Raw genomic sequence first — 7,888 nt, forward strand, 5'->3', positions numbered from 1 at the left:
CCCTTTATTTTGAGCCTATGTGTGTCTTTGCACGAGAGATGGATCTCCTGAATACAGCACACCAATGGGTCTTGACTCTTTATCCAATTTGCCAGGCTGTGTCTTTTAATTGGGGCATTTAGCCCATTTACATTTAAGGTTAATGTTTATATGTGTGAATTTGATCCTATCATTATGATGTTAGCTATTTATTTTGCCTGTTAGTTGATGCAGTTTCTTCATAGCATCAATGAAACTGTTTGAAACTGTTGGCATGTTTTTGTCGTGGCTGGTACCAGGTGTTCCTTTCCATGTTTAGGGCTTCCTTCAGGGTCCCTTTTAAGGCAGGCCTGGTGGTGACAAAATCTCTAAGCATTTGCTTTTCTGTAAAGGCTTTTATTTCTCCTTCACTTATGAAGCTTAGTTTGGCTGGATATGAAATTCTGGGTTGAAAATTCCTTTCCCTAAGAATGTTGAATATTGGCCCCCCACTGTCTTCTGGCTTGGAGGGTTTCTGCCAAGAGATCCACTGTTAGTCTGATGGGCTTCCCTTTGTGGGTAACTTGGCCTTTCTCTCTGGCTGCCCTTAACATTTTTTCCTTCATTTCAATCTTGGTGAATCTGACGATTTTGTGTATTGGGGTTGCTCTTCTCAAGGAATATCTTTGTGGTGTTCTCTGTATTTCCTGAATTTGAATGTTGGCCTGCCTTGCTAGGTTGGAAACGTTCTCCTGGATAATATCCTGAAGAGTGTTTTCTAACTTGGTTCCATGCTCCCTGTCACTTTCAGGTGCAGCAATCAAATGTAGATTAGGTCTTTTCACATAGTCCCATATTTCTCAGAGGCTTTGTTCGTTTCTTTTCACTCTTTTTTCTCTAATCTTGTCTTCTCACTTTATTTCATTAAGTTGATCTTCAATCACAGGTATCCTTTCTTCTGCATGATTGATTCAGCTATTGAAGATTGTGTATGCTTTACAAAGTTCTCATGCTGTGTTTTTGAGCTCCATCAGGTCATTTATGTTCCCTACACAAGTTATTCTAGTTGGCAATTCATCTAACCTTTTTTCAAGGTTCTTAGCTTCCTTGAGTTGGGTTAGAACATGCTCCTTTAGCTTGGAGGAGTTTGTTATTACCCACCTTCTGAAGCCTACTCCTGTCAATTCGTCAAACTTATTCTCCGTCCAGTTTTTTTTCTCTTGCTGGTGAGGAGTTGTGATCCTTTGGAGGAGAAGAGGTGTTCTGGTTTTTGCAATGTTCAGTCTTTCTGCACTGGTTTCTCCCCATCTTTGTGGTTTTATCTACCTTTGGTCTTTGATGTTGGTGACCTACAGGTGGGGTTTTGTGTGGATGTCCTTTCTGTTGATGTTGATGCTATTCCTTCCTGTTTGTTAGTTTTCCTTCTAACAGGTCCCTCACTGCAGGTCTGTTGGATTTTGCTGGAGGTCAACTCCAAACCCTGTTTGCCTGGGCGTCACCAGCAGAGGCTGCAGAACAGCAAATATTGCTGCCTCATCCTTCCTCTGGAAGCTTCATCCCAGAGGGACACCTGCCAGATGCCAGCCAGAGCTCTCCTGTATGAGGTGTCTGTTGGCCCCTATTGGGAGGTATCTCCCAGTCAGGCTACACGGGAGTCATGGACCCACTTGATGTGGCAGTCTGTCTGTTATCACAGCTCAAACACTGTGCTGGGAGAACCACTGCTCTCTTCAGAGCTGTCAGGCAGGGATGTTTAAGTCTGCTGAAGCTGTGCCCACAGCTGCCCCTTCCCCCAGGTGCTCTGTCCCAGGGAGATAGGGGTTTTATCTATAAGTCCCTGACTGGGACTGCTATCTTTTGTTCAGAGATGCCCTACCCACAGAGGTGGCATCCAGAGAGGCAGTTGGCCTTGCTGAGCTGCAGTGGGGTCTGCCTAGTTTGAACTTCCTGGCAGCTTTGTTTACACTGTGAGCATAATACCACCTACTCAAGCCTCAGTAATGGTGGACACCCCTCCCCACCACCAAGCTCCAGCATCTCAGGTCGATCTCAGACTTCTGTGCTAGCAGCGAGAATTTCAAGCCAATGGATCTTAGCTCACTGGGCTCCGTGGGCGTGGGACCCACCGAGCCAGGCACTAGAGGGAATCTCCTGGTCTGCCAGTTCCAAAGAACGTGGGAAAAGCACAGTATCTGGGCAGAAGTGTACCATTTCTCCCCATACAGTGTCTCACGGCTTCCCTTGGCTAGGAAAGGGAAATCCCCCAACTCCTTGGGCTTCCTGGGTGAGGTGATGCCCCGCCCTGCTTGGGCTAGCCCTCTGTGGGCTGTTCCCACTGTCCAACCAGTCCCAGTGAGATGAACCAGGTACCTCAGTTGGAAGTGCATAAATCACCCATCTTATGCGTTGATCTCACTGTTAGCTGCAGACTGGAGCTGTTCCTATTCAGCCATCTTGCCGGAAATCCCTTTTTGTATCTTTTAAGTGGAGCATTTAGGCCATTTACATTCAATGTTAATATTGAGATGTGAGGTGCTATTCTGTTTATCATATTAGTTGTTACCTAGATTCTTTGTTTTTTCATTGTGTTACTGCTTTATAGACCCTGTGAGTCTGATGCTTTCAGCAGGTTCCATTTTGGTGCATATCAAGCTTTTGTTTCAAGATGTAGAACTCCTTTAGCATTCCTTGTAGTGCTGGTTTGGTAGTGGCAAATTCCCTCAGCATTTGCTTGTCAGCAAAAGACTATTTCTCCTTCATTTATGAAGTTTAGTTTTGCTGGATACAGAAATTTAAAAAAAAAGAAATTCAGGTATGTGTGATGGAATAGATTTTTTTTTTTTTGACTCAACACCACTCAATGAAGGAATAGATTTTGAATGTGCTTTTAGAATATTGTATAGTGTCCTTATGTAAAATAAAATAATTCTAGACTCAAATATTTCAAGGAGCTGGATGTGGCTTAATACTCTGTAGAACTAGATTCAACACAGGCACACACTAAGTGAAATGGGTATGCCAGAAGTCCTTGATATAGAGTAGACCATCAGTTCTCAAGCTTTTGTGTGCACCAGAATCATGGGAGGGCTTTTAAAAACACTGATTGCTGAACCCCACTCCTGGAGTTTGTGATTCAGAAGGGTTGAGTTGAAGCCTGAGAATCTGCATTTCTGACAAGTTTGTAGGTTATGGTAATTCTACTAAACTAAGGACCATACTTTGAAAGTCACTAGTATAGAAGAAAGAAATCAAATAACTTTGAAGGACAGGAATGTTGGAGTGCTTTGCCTATGTAAATCCCCTCTTCATTTGCTACTTGTCTTTCCCAAAAGGGTCAATATAATCTTTTGAACTTTATTGAGATATAATTTACATAACACGGTGTATTCATATATTTTGACAAATGTATATAACTGTCTAACCGACATAATCAAAATGATTGTCCATCATTTTGATGGACAATCAAAAACTATGTCCATCATCCCGGAAAGTTCTCTCCTATCACTTTTTAATCCCTGTGTCTCCTGCCCCAAGCCCCAGGCAACCCCTCATCTCATTTCTGACACTGTAGATTAGTTTGTGGTTTTGTTTTTTTTAAGAATTTCATGTACATAGAATCATACAGTATGTAATTGTTTTGTATTTGGTTTCTTTTGCTTTGTATAATGTTTTAAAAACTTATTCATGTTGTTGAATATATGAGTAATTTGTCTTTTTTATTGCTCAGTAGTATTCCATTGTATGGATATTTATATTTTGTTTATTCATCTATTGAAGTTTATTTGAGTCATTTCCAGTTTGGGGCTATTATAGATGAAGCATCTATAAACATTCATAGACAAGCCTTTGTATGGACATGTGTTTTCATTTGTCTTGGGGCAAATGACATAGGAGAGAGCTGCTGCATCATATGGTAAGTGTATGTGCATTCCACTTGCTTAACACTGTCATCAGCTCTTGGTATTGTCACACTTTTTTTTTTTTTTTTTTTTTTTTTTTTGCAGGCTGGAGCGCAGTGGCCGGATCTCAGCTCACCGCAAGCTCCGCCTCCTGGGTTCCCGCCATTCTCCTGCCTCAGCCTCCCGAGTAGCTGGGACTACAGGCGCCGCCACCTCGCCCGGCTAGATTTTTGTATTTTTTAGTAGAGACGGGGTTTCACCGTGTTAGCCAGGATGGTCTCGATCTCCTGACCTCGTGATCCGCCCGTCTCGGCCTCCCAAAGTGCTGGGATTACAGGCTTGAGCCACCGCGCCCGGCCTGTCACACTTTTTAAACTTTAGCCACTGTAGCGAATATGTGATAGTGTCTCATTGTGGTTTTAATTTGTGTTTCCTTGATGACTAATTGTGTTGGGACATTACTGTGTTTTTGTGTGACTTGGTCCTTTCCAATCTTTTGTGCAGTTCCCTACACTCTTTTTAAATTGGTTTGTCTCATTGAGTTGTAAAAGTTTTTAACATATTCTGGTTATTAAGCATTTGTCAGGTATAATATCTTCTGGAGTCTTAGCTTGCTTTTTTCTCTTTTTTCTTATCTTTTTCTTTGTTTGGTTTTGAGACAGGTTCTCACTCTGTTGTCCAGGTTGGCACATTCCTGGTTCACTGCAGCCTTGATCTCCTGGGTTCAAGTGATCCTCTTACCTCAGCCTCTCATATAGCTCGGACTACAGGTGCACACCACCACGCTCTGCTAATTTTTGTATTTTTTGTAGAGATGGGGTTTCATCATGTTGCCCAGGCTAGTCTTGAACTCCTGGGCTCAAACCATCTGTCTGCATTAGCCTCCCAGGATGCTGGGATTACAAGTGTGAGCCACTGCACCCACTTCTTTTTATTTTCTTAACTGTGTATTTCAAAGCAGAACATTTTAATTTAGATGAAATCCAATTAAACTATGTGTATGTGTTTTACATCTTTGGGGTCCTATCTAAAATCTTTGCCTAACCCAAAATTATGAAGATGTTCTTGTTATTTTCTTCTAGAAATTTTGTATTAACTTTCATATCTTAATGTTGAGTCTTCTAATCCATCAACTTGAATTTCTTTCCATTTATTTAGGTCTTCTTTAATTTCAGCAGTGTTTTGTAGTTTTCAGCATACAGGTGTTGCACATATTTTGTTAAATTTATTCCTAGGTATTTTATGTTTTTTGATGCTTTTATTAAATGGTTTGTTTTAACCTTAATTTTTTCAGTTGTTTGTTGCTAGTTTACAGAAATACAACGATTCATACATATCGACTTTATATTTCACAGCCTTGCTAAATTCATTTATTAGTTCTAGTAGTATCTTTATCTCAGTGAAGGTTCTTTAGAATTTTCTATGTCATGTTATTTGCAGATAAACAGTTTTACTTTTTCCTTCCCAATCTATATCCTTTTTATCGCCTTCTCTTGCCTTATGTCTAGGGTTTCCAGCATGCTGTTGAATAGGAGTTGTTAGACTGGATACACTTGTCTTATTCCCAATCTTAGAAGGAAAGCAGCCAGGCCTTTTACCATAAAGTTTCATTAGCTGTAAGGTTTTAAAAAAATAAAATAGATGCCCTTTATCAGTTTGATCCCTAGTTTCTTGAGAATTTTTATCATAAATGGATGTTGAACTTTGATAAATATCTTTTCTGCATCTATTGATATGATCGTGTGGGTTTTTTCCCCTTTATTCTGTTAATATAGTGATTAAGTAATTTTTAAATGTTGAGCCAGCCTTGCATTCACAGGATAAACCTCGCTTGGTCAGTATAGATAATCTTTTTTATATATTGCTTGATTTGTTAATATTTTGTTGTGAATTTTTTATTTGTGTTTACGAGGGATACAAATTCATAATTTACTTTTCTTGTAACTTCTTTGGTTTTACATGAAGGTAATGCTGACTTCATAAAATGAGTTGGGAAGTGTTCCTTGCTTCTATTTTCTAGAAAAGCTGTAGGTAATACTAATATGTTTATTCCTTAAATGTTTAACAATGAAACCATTTGGGCCAGGCCCCATCTTGATCATACACAGCTGTGCCCATTTATTTTTGTATGGTCTTTGGTTACTTTGTGCTACATTGGCAAAGTTAAGTAGTGCGACAGACTGTATAATCCACAAAGCCTAAACTGTTTACTCTCAGGCCCTTTACAGAAAATGTTTTCTAGCCCTTGACCTAGAGTAGTGATTCTTAACTCTAGCCACCTATTGGAATCACCTGGAGAATGTCTGAAAAAAAATACTGTCTGGATCTCATACCTAGAAATTCTAATTTAATGTGTTTGAGCTGAGACTAGGCCACTGGAAGTTTCAAAAGCTCCCCAGGTGATTTGACTCGGCAGGTTGAGAACTGCTGGATGAGAATAAGACTTTGTGTTTGTATTCATTTTTCTTCCCACCGCAACACTGATTATTCTAATGTGCATTTAGGGTTGAAAATCACTCATCTAGGACAGTAGTTTCCATGTCTGGATGTGTATCAGTCACCCAGGGAGGTTTTAGAAATACATTACAAGACCTCACTGCAGAGCTACTGAAGCAGAATCTCCAGTACATGAGGCCAGAGATTTTTATTTTTACCAATTAATTAATTTATTTTATTTTTATTTTTTAATTCTTCAGATAGTTCTCATATATGCAGGGATTTCTTTAAAAGAGTACTGAACCCAGGGCACACTATTCTATTGTCAAGATTCTTGGGCATTGAATGAGTAATTAGAGGATTATGAGAGGTGAAGCCAGCTGGACTTTCTGGGTCAGGTGGGGACTTACAGAACTTTTCTGTCTTACGAGAGGATTGTAAAATGCACCAATCAGTGCTCTGTGAAAAGGCACCAATCAGTGCTCTGTAGCTAGCTAGAGGTTTGTAAAATGGACCAATCAGCACTCTGAAAAATGGACCAACCAGCACACTGTAAAATGGACAAATCAGCACTCTGTAAAATGGACCAATCAGCAGGATATGGGTGGGGACAAATAAGAACATAAAAGCTGGCCACCCCCAAGCCAGCAGCCACAACCCACTCGGGTCCCCTTACCTGCTGTGGAAGCTTTGTTCTTTCGGTCTTCACAGTAAATCCTGCTGCTGCTCACTCCTTGGGTCCGTGCCATCTTTAAGAGCTGTAACACTCACTGTGAAGGTCTGTGGCTCTATTATTGAAGTCAGTGAGACTGTGAACCCACCAGAAGGAACCAACTCCAGACACAATTATTTAGTGAGTATGGAAGTAGAGAAAAGGGATTTAGATGTTTGAGGCCATGCAATGCAGGCTGTGGACAATCTCATTGACTAGTCCTGTGTAATAATGAGAATCTTTATTTCTAGTAGATACAAGTCCTTTGTACACTGCTGGATAACATGGAACATGTTTTTTTCCTCTTTGGTTTATCTTTAAATGGGCTCCATAAAGACAAGTCCTTCCATTAACATTCTTTCTTCAGATAATTGGGTTACATGATGGGAAATTAGATTTTTTTTTTTTTCATTTCTGTTTTGAATCTATAGTTCCCCATGCCATCAGCTTGCATGCTTCTCTCATCTCTTCAGCACCACATTTACTAATTGTCTCTTAGGCTAGACACTTTGGAGATAGCTAGGTTCATCTGTGCTACATTTTTGCCCTTGGCCACCTCAATCTAATCTCCTGATATACTTGCTACCTCTCAAATCGAGTTTTTGCTCAACTGAGAAACCATCTGTTAACCCTTCAACTGTATTACACAGTACCTCTTCAGTTCAGATGAGATGTGTAAAACCATGGGGTGTTGAGCTGGAAGAGACTTTATAGACCATCTTGTCTAAACTCAGAAAAGATAATTATAGGCAGTTAGTTGGGTACAGATTTTTGGTAATGTGTTTTTGATGGATACATCATGCTCCACATAGGCAATTCTTCCTTTGGGGTTTATAATCTGTTACTGCAAACCCTAGCTATGAAGAGCGTCAGTAGGGTCAAG

The sequence above is a fragment of the Rhinopithecus roxellana genome, chromosome 18, assembly GCF_007565055.1.
Source record: "Rhinopithecus roxellana isolate Shanxi Qingling chromosome 18, ASM756505v1, whole genome shotgun sequence".
In the NCBI taxonomy this organism is placed as follows: Eukaryota; Metazoa; Chordata; class Mammalia; order Primates; family Cercopithecidae; genus Rhinopithecus; species Rhinopithecus roxellana.